Source organism: Balaenoptera physalus (assembly GCF_965194825.1).
Source record: "Balaenoptera physalus genome assembly, contig: HAP1_SCAFFOLD_1171, whole genome shotgun sequence".
Taxonomy (NCBI): domain Eukaryota; kingdom Metazoa; phylum Chordata; class Mammalia; order Artiodactyla; family Balaenopteridae; genus Balaenoptera; species Balaenoptera physalus.
Window position 1 is genome coordinate 47178 of NW_028125623.1, and position 8369 is coordinate 55546.

The following is an 8369-nucleotide window of genomic DNA, read 5'->3' on the forward strand; positions in this document are numbered from 1 at the left end:
GAAGCTGGGGATGGATCTTGAGTCCAAATGTTTTCAAAAGCAAACATTTCCGATTTCCATTTCATTTATTCTTTATTTAACCCTTACTTTCTCCTTCAGTGATTATTTATTGCTTTCTTCAACTATAAGCCCATCTGCAAGATGGCTATTCTTTTGTGGTGCACAGAATTTCAACAGTTTGCTTTGTTTCCTTAATGATTTTCCTGACTCGCCCACCTGCCTATACTCTTCTTCAAGGTTTAATTTAAACGTGCCATATCATTTCATATCACCCAGCAACATTTATTATATTTAGAATATCTTTTCCCCAAATGTATTAATGTGGTTTCTTTCCGGTCAGTTTTAGAGCCCCATCAGAAAAAAAACCCAACCCATAATAATTAATACATACTTATGGGAGCACTTGAGATGGGAGACTGAAACTGAAATTTATATTGAAAAAATTCATATAATATTTATAAATAAGCCACCAACACAAACCACTATATCAAATTCCTTCAGGCTAAAGGCAAGCCTTATCATGTCTATTATATTGGGCTTTGGATCATAAATTCAATTCCCACAGATTCATAGCACAAAAGCATTTGCAAACCTTGCCCTCCTCGGTTTGGACCCCAGACTCAGGAATGCAGTGGGATCTTGTGTTGCAGGTAGACTCCACATTCTTGGTATGACGCTCAACCCTGTGAAAATTTCCCCATGATTCCTCTTCCTTTTTCCAGTACCAAGAAAGGTATGTTTTGGTCACCCAGTGTCCATGAGCCCTTCCTTAGAACACCCTGAATTCTTTTGGGGAAACAGCCTTCCCTCTCTATGTGCATGTGATTTTGGTAGAACTGTGATTACAGGAAGCAGCCCTCCTGCTACCAAGATCCTAAAGGGTCCTGAGCACCTCCTAGTAGGTCCTAGTGTATCTAGAGAGTGAGCACATGATGAGTCCAGTGCTTTTTTCTGGGACTTTGACACTTGCGCCACTGATGTAAGTTTGAAGTAAGACTGGAATTCACTAGTTCCAGTGGAAGCAACCCAACCAGACTGCGGCTGCTATGTACCGTCCCTGGAATTCTGCTTCCTCCTTCTGGAGCTGCCTCAATTCCAAGACTAATTTTCTGGTCTTCCCAATGATTTTCTTTAAGTCAGCCAAAGCCAGTTCCTGCTTCCTGCAACCAAAGAACTCTGACCGACTCTCGCTTCAGGTGGAGTTTCTTGCCATGTTTAATGACTACCTACAACAACAGCCAGTGCCCTGTGCTAATACCAGATAAGATGCTAAAGCATTTACAGGGCTGGAACTATCTTGGGAGAATTATTGCACAAAAGGTCTTCACTCACTTTCCTTCCACGAAACTAGAGAGTCAAAGAACCACTCACTATAAAAGGAATTTGGGTCATGATTTTCTGTATCTTCAAACTTCATACATTTATTTTTAAATTTTAATATTTTGTTATAAAAGCTATACGGAAGGTCGAGAATCTAAGAATGAAATTAACCACAATCACATCCTAGGTCAATTCAGTGTTTTCACTTGTTCGTGTCATCTTCTAGTCCTGGTCTATGTTCAGAACACATTTTTATTATCAACAACACTGTCATAGATTCTATTTAACACTTCTTGTTATTTTATCATGCATATGTTTCCATTTTGTCAGTCTCCTTCTGTTTTTCCCTCACCTCTCCCTCCTACTACTCATAGATAAACAAATGCTAACAGCAACTCTGTATGTTGTTTTTCCACTTCACAGGGCATCAGGAATTCCCTCCAGTCAGCTGGATCTAATTCATTCTTTTTATTTCGAGTGTTTGTAACCATTTACATGTAATGGTTGTGATTAAATCTACCATCTGGATGTTTGTTCCCTATTTATCCCATCTGTTCTCTGTTTATTTTTTACCTTTATTTCCTGCTATTGGTTTCTTAGCTATACCTCTACCTTTTAGATTTTAGTGGTTGTGCTAATGTTTATAATACATATCCTCAACTTACCAAGTCTACTTTAAATAATAATATTTGACTATTGTATAATAACCTTATAACAATATACTTCCATTTTCCCCTTCCATCCTTTGTGCTATTGTTGTCATACATTTTATTTCTGCATAAGTTATGAACCCAACATGTTTGTTATTTTTGCTTTGTATAGTTAATTAGTCATAGAAGAAATTTAAAAATGAAAAAATACTTTCATATTTACCCACATATTTACCATTTCTTGTACTCCTCATTCCTTTGTTAGATCCAAGTTTCCATCTGGTTTTATTTTTCTTCTATCTAAAGAACTTCCTCTAACAATACTTATAGTGATTTTAACTGGCAAAGCCCCTCAGCTTTTGTTTGTCTTAATAAGTGTTTATTTCACCTTAAGGTAAAAATTTTAAAGAAGATTTTTGCTGGATATAGAATTCTATGTTGACAGTATTTTTTTTTTCATTCTACAATTTAAAGATGTCCATTGTCGTCTGACTTGCATCATTTCTGAAATCTGCCCTCATTCTTATCCTTATTCCTCTGTTCACCATGTGCCTTTTTCCTCTGGCTGATTTTAAGATTTTCTCTTTATCACTGTCTTTCAGAAATTTGATTTTGATGTGCTTTGATGTTATTGTGTGTGTGTGTGTGTGTATTTGTGCTACTTCAGGTTCCTTAAGGTTCTTAGATCTGTGGGTTCATAGTTTTTATTAAATTTGGAAGTTTTCCAGCCATTATTTCTTCAAATATCTTTCTGTCTCCCTCTCCTCTCCTCCTGCCAACACACACTTTTCTGGGACTCCAGTCAAACATATAATGAACCACTCTATATTATCCCCAGGTCATTGAGGCCTGATTTAGTTAGTTAGTTAGTTAGTTAATGTTTCAGATTGAATAGTTTGTACTGCTACATCTTCAGGTTCACTGGTCTTTTTCCATGTCTAAGCTGCAGTTAGTCCCACCAAGTGTATTTTTTCACTTCAGATATCTTAATTTTCATCTCTAGAAGTTCCAATTGGTTCTTTATGTCTTCACTATCTCTCCTGATTATATTCATATTATTTAAAGATCCTTAAACATGTTGAGCATGTTTGTAATAGCTATTTCATTGTCTTTGAATACTAATTCCACCATCTCTGTCATTGGTGGGTCTTTTTCTATTGACTCTTTTTCTCCTCCTGGTTATGGGTCATATTTCCTGATTCTTGGCATGTCTAGTTATTTTTTTTGGATCCTGAACATGGAGTTGTTAGGTCATTGAGTATCTGAACTTAGCTATCCTCCTTTAAAGAATGTTGGTTTTGTTCTGGAAGGTAGTTAAAGTCCTGGAAGATCAGATTGGTTTGATCCTTTCATGGCTTCTTTTGAAGTGTTTAAGGGTATATCTGGAGTAGTCTCTATTCTGAGCTAGTTTAGCTCTACTACTAAGGTGTGACCCTCTGGGTCTCTTGAACAGTCACTTTGGATGCTGGTCTCTTGAAGGCATAGTGTGAAAGATCCATGGCTTGACCTTGACCTGAAAGATCCTTGGCAAGAGATTCATAAAATCCTCTCTCCACATGGTACAGCTTGAGACCAAAGAGTTGCTGTGAGGGAACATGGAATTGAGGTTGCCTACAGTTGCATAGAGGGACCAAACGTATGGGTGGATGCTGAGAAACAGAATGCTCCTGTAAAGAAAAGTGGCTGGCGGATAGTGGATCATTAACTACCAGGTCAGTAATTCAGTGTGATACTTGATTCTCTCTGTATACAAGGACTTGGCAGCTTTTTGGCCTGCTACATAGATAATGCTAAACTTCCTGGTCCCTGTTAGGATTAAATGGCACTGAAGATTGCATTAATCTACGAGGTCCTAATGTATCTCCTTAGGACCATCAGCCTACAAATAGGAACTTTGAGGCATTGCTACAATTTTGAAGCAGTTGTCCTTTACCACATGTCTTTGCTTAATTCCTAAACTTTATAAAAGTTGTTAAATGGTTTTATGTTGAGAGATTTCTTCATATTTGAAGAAGCATATCTTGTTTCACTCATTTGAAAATGCCTTTGGTTACTATTTTTCATCACTGTCCTTTGTTCAACACAATAACTGACTTAGAAAATCTCATTATCTGGGGATGGTTTAAGAGTAAAGTAAGGGAGATGGCTTGGAACCATTTGAAATCATTTCACCATATCTATTTACTTCTTTTTCCCTGAGCTGGGGTAAGTATAGGTTTAGCACCAACAATATCTATTTATAAGGTGTTTGCTTCTTCCCACATGGATATTCAACTTGGTGTCTGAGGTTAGTAAAATGAAGCTTTAAGTCTGACTGCTTTTGTTATTGTGATTTTTACAGCATTGTTCAACACATGTACTCATTCCATTAGGTCTTGCCGACCATTAGCTTGTGGGAAATAGTTCCTCTTCTCTGTATGTTTAAGCCTAAACTTACATTGGCTTAGTTTAGTTGCATTGTTAACCTTTGAAATGTAGGTAATTTTAATGTCCCCAACACAGGCTGACCCAGAAATAGATTTAGTGAATATTCATATACAACACCAAACTATCTTTCCTGATATCCACCATGAGGCTCTCCAAAGATTTCCCGTTGTTTTTATTTACTTAGTGTCTAGAAAGCCACAAATGTAACCTGACGGCTGAGAACAACCAGCAGGTTTACGCTTCTAAGGGCCTGGGTTCTCTGCTCTGTTCCCTGGCTCCAGGCTGTATCTCAACAAATATAATATCCTGTAGAAGGAATAAGAGGCATAGGGAAAACAATACCTCATTACAGTGAACATTAAACTAACCTGTGATAGAGCTGTTGGGAATACTGTGCATAAGGTTCCAGACAACCTTGGTGCTTAGGTTTAAGAGTGCAGGAGCCAATCTCCACTGTCGGTAAGAATTTACTACCCAGGGCACAAAGAGAACAACAAATTAAGGAAGTCGTCATGGAACTTGGAGGAAGCAGACAACGCCAAATTTACCCTTTGCAACATGAAGTTCAAGTACTGGAGCCAGAGCACTTTACAGAGCTAGCCAACCACAGGCCAAAAATGGGGCTGAAAACACACGTAGTTGAGGTTTAGAGGACAGAACTGTAAATCCCCTTTCCATCAAAAAGCTGCAGGAAAGCTCGCAGGACTTCGGTCTGCATTTTAGAAACAGCACATGTGTGTCTTCTAGGCTATTTAAGCAGATCAACAGCAACAAACCTGCACACGAAGGGAATTACTCCGGACACCTGTAACTCTTTTTTCTTCCTATCTTCCCTCCGACCACTAAGAAAACTGCCTCATGAGGGCAACCTTGTGTGACTCTTACCCTAAAGCTCTGATGTCACCTGCATTTGTCTTTGTTCTTCTCTGATGAATTCTAACATTTTCTATTGGTGAGGATGCTAATTGGATGATTACCAACCTTAATTACGAGGTGCTCTGAACTACGCTGATTCTTCTTCCTTCGCTGAAGGTCACTCATGTGTGCACCTGAGCTGTGAAAACTCCACATGTATTTGATATGGTTTGAGGCACGCCCTGAACACACCTGCTTCCCAGAAACTTTGAATCTGTGCTGCAGGCACCCGGGCCCCATGCCCTGGCCACAGATGATTGGATAGAGTTGTGCACGTGGTTCAAGGACCGTAGGTCGGCTGAGCCAATCAGATTCTACTTCTCAGGATTTCGGACTGGTGAACTAAGATGCAGCTTCCTTCAGTGGCAGGAGCACCCTTGTGTGCCCAGAGGATGAAGAGTGGGAGATGGAGGTGGAGAGAGACAAAGAGAGGAAGGGAAAGAAAGGGAGATCATGTACAGAGTGAGGCGGGGAAATCTTGAGCGATGAGACCATCTCTCTGTGGATCATGAGAGACGCTGCTGGAAGCTTTACTTCTTGGCTCTCTAGGTCCCAGGTGCCTTCCAGGAGGACTGGCTGTACTTCCTGCCCTGTCGGTCTGTGGGATGCTCCTTATGGAACTGACTTAAGTGGTTTTCTATCCTCACAAACTAACTGCTTGAACAGAACCCAAAATATGTTAGAAACATACTTCTTGCGTTTCTGGCAAGACTGGCTTTTAGGCTCAGGCAATATTTCATATTAATCATAAAACAGTAACTTGGGCTCATAAACATTTGTCATTCACACTAAAATCCCACACAGAATTGGAATTCATGGAATTGCTCAAAACTCTTCCTTATTACAGACGTTGAGCCCGTGCCCCCTCTTCAGGCCACCATCGACGCGGCCTGTGAGGGTCAAACAAACACAGTGTGCCTTTCAGATGCGTGAAGACCCTCAGGAACCAAGGCGTGATGGATGCGTCTGGTGGAGAAGAGACCATTACAAGCCACCTGTTGTTTAAGAACTCTCTCCTGTCCCATTTGCCACCAAAGTTATTTCCTCTGTGTTGGTGATAAGCTTCCAGGCCTTCATTTTTCCTGACGTCAGTTGCGCACGCCAAGGGGTGTGTCCTTCTGCTTCTGACTTTGAGGTGGTCTCAGGCTGCTATGCCCTTGCTTCCCTGTTTGCCACACCAGCCCCACCCTACACCCTACCTGCGACCTGCCAGGAGGCTCTGCAGAGTCCAGGCCGGGGTCAGGCCTCTTCCACCAGCAGTGCAACATGGCACGTGTGTTCCCCAGACATATTAAGGTTCTGTTCATTCTTAGGAGTCCGTGACCCCAATAAGTAATGTTTTTTCATGAGCTATATTTGTTTAAGAAGCTGTTTCTCGGTGAACTCAATGTCCTTGGTTAATTTTAACCTCACTAGAGATAAAATGTTAACAATACTCGGTTTGACCTCTTATGTCTATTGTGGCCATTCCATAGGTCTCTCTGACTGGATGAATATGTCGGGGTATCATTAACTTCAGGAAGCTTCTCTCCCCAGGACTACATCTAAAAACTTGGTCTCTTCAAGTCCTGGATCAATAAAAAAGAAGGAAGAAAATCATCACACTATGAGATTCTTTGCTTCTTCAAGAAGGTTAACAGCTGAGCATGGCTTTCACTATCAACCTGTGATTCGGAATTCATTTGATATTAGTATGAGCACTGTTCTAGTCACAACAATGTAAGACCCACACTCCTTCCCACAGGAGCTTGAAATCCAGTAAAGAAATAGATGTGATGAAGATTTTTGTTAAGCATAACGAACTGAAATCACAAGGAGGTTCTTGCTGATTTCCGCTAAGAGAATGTAGAAACCTATGGAAGGCGTCTCAAAAAAGCAGCAAATGTAACTGGGACTATCTGATGGCTGATCCAAGGACCTCCGCCAAGCAGAGGGTACGACTCAGAGGAGAGATCCCAGCCCCCATTCACCTCCTCAGTCAGGTGCCCTGAGCAAGGCGCGTACTGGACAATTCTACACAAAAGTTGGACCAATAGCAAAACAACAAAACAAAAGCACTGCCCTCCCATTCTGGGCAAAATCCCAAACTCCCAGATAACAACAGAAGCTATTGATCCTTGCCTGAAACTCATGTTTCACTGCTACTAAAGGGTGCTCTACAGACCAGTGCCACATAGCAAACTCTTTCTGCCCCTCTGCAAGAATGTGTACAGAAACTGAGAGCAAGTGTTTAGAAACTTTTACAGCAATTTGATCTCAGTGTAACATTTTAATTTAATTTTACAAAAGTGCCAGTCTGCAAAGAATTGGAAATTTTAAGAACGGGTCCATCAACACAGATTCACCACGGATAGTTTTATAAGCACTGTTCTGTCACAGTTTTCAAAGGGAAAAAGCCACTCTACTTCCTCCTTTAAAAAGAGAATCCTGTGACATTTCCTTTTCCTGTACAGTATATGGAGTATCTTCCAGTCTGCTAGCACCTTGAAAGACACACAGGAGGGACAGCTGAAATGCAACCAGTAATACAACTGGCCTCACAAGCAGACTGAAGTGTCCACTCTTATTATCTTGTGAAATATAAGCCAAGTGGAAAAATTAATTTCTCATTTACCACTTTCTGACTAATGAATTTAAACATAGATCAAATACACACCAGTGCTGAGTTTTTCTTTTAATCTATTCAGCATGCTTAATTATAGCTAAGGGTAGCTTCTGATAAGAGATATAAACATATATTTATCTTTCCTATTTAGCTATAATGATACGAATATTTTATAATAAACATCATTTTCACCAGGTATCACCTCATCTCTGCTCCTTTTTTATTTAAGGGAGTCATAAATGTGTCTACTTGGAATCACATACGGAAAGTTCCAGAACATTCATGCAGCTTTTCAGGTCTTCGCCCCCACTGTCAGTTTGCACCAGCTGCTTCTCATCACCTAGCCCTGGTGTCCTTCCCATGAAGCTCGGTCCAACAGAGAAGCCAGCACCCAAAGGAAGTCCATGTACACACTGAGCAGTGGACAAAAGCCGAGACTTGAAGGTACGTGA

At 40.4% G+C, this 8369-nt stretch overlaps 1 long non-coding RNA gene across 7 annotated transcripts in view; it reads left to right on the forward strand.

The window, feature by feature from the left end:
• Positions 1-8369, forward strand: part of LOC309653798 — a 51009-nt gene that overhangs the window by 37549 nt on the left and 5091 nt on the right. For 2 of the 7 annotated variants that reach the window (XR_014259511.1, XR_014259512.1), the window contains exons 1-3: positions 3633-3682; positions 6788-7246; positions 8147-8361. This is a non-coding gene — a long non-coding RNA (uncharacterized lncRNA). Of the gene's footprint in view, positions 1-3632; positions 3683-6787; positions 7247-8146; positions 8362-8369 lie in introns of those variants that run through there. The other 5 variants (XR_014259507.1, XR_014259510.1, XR_014259508.1 and 2 more) reach the window with 3 other exon arrangements.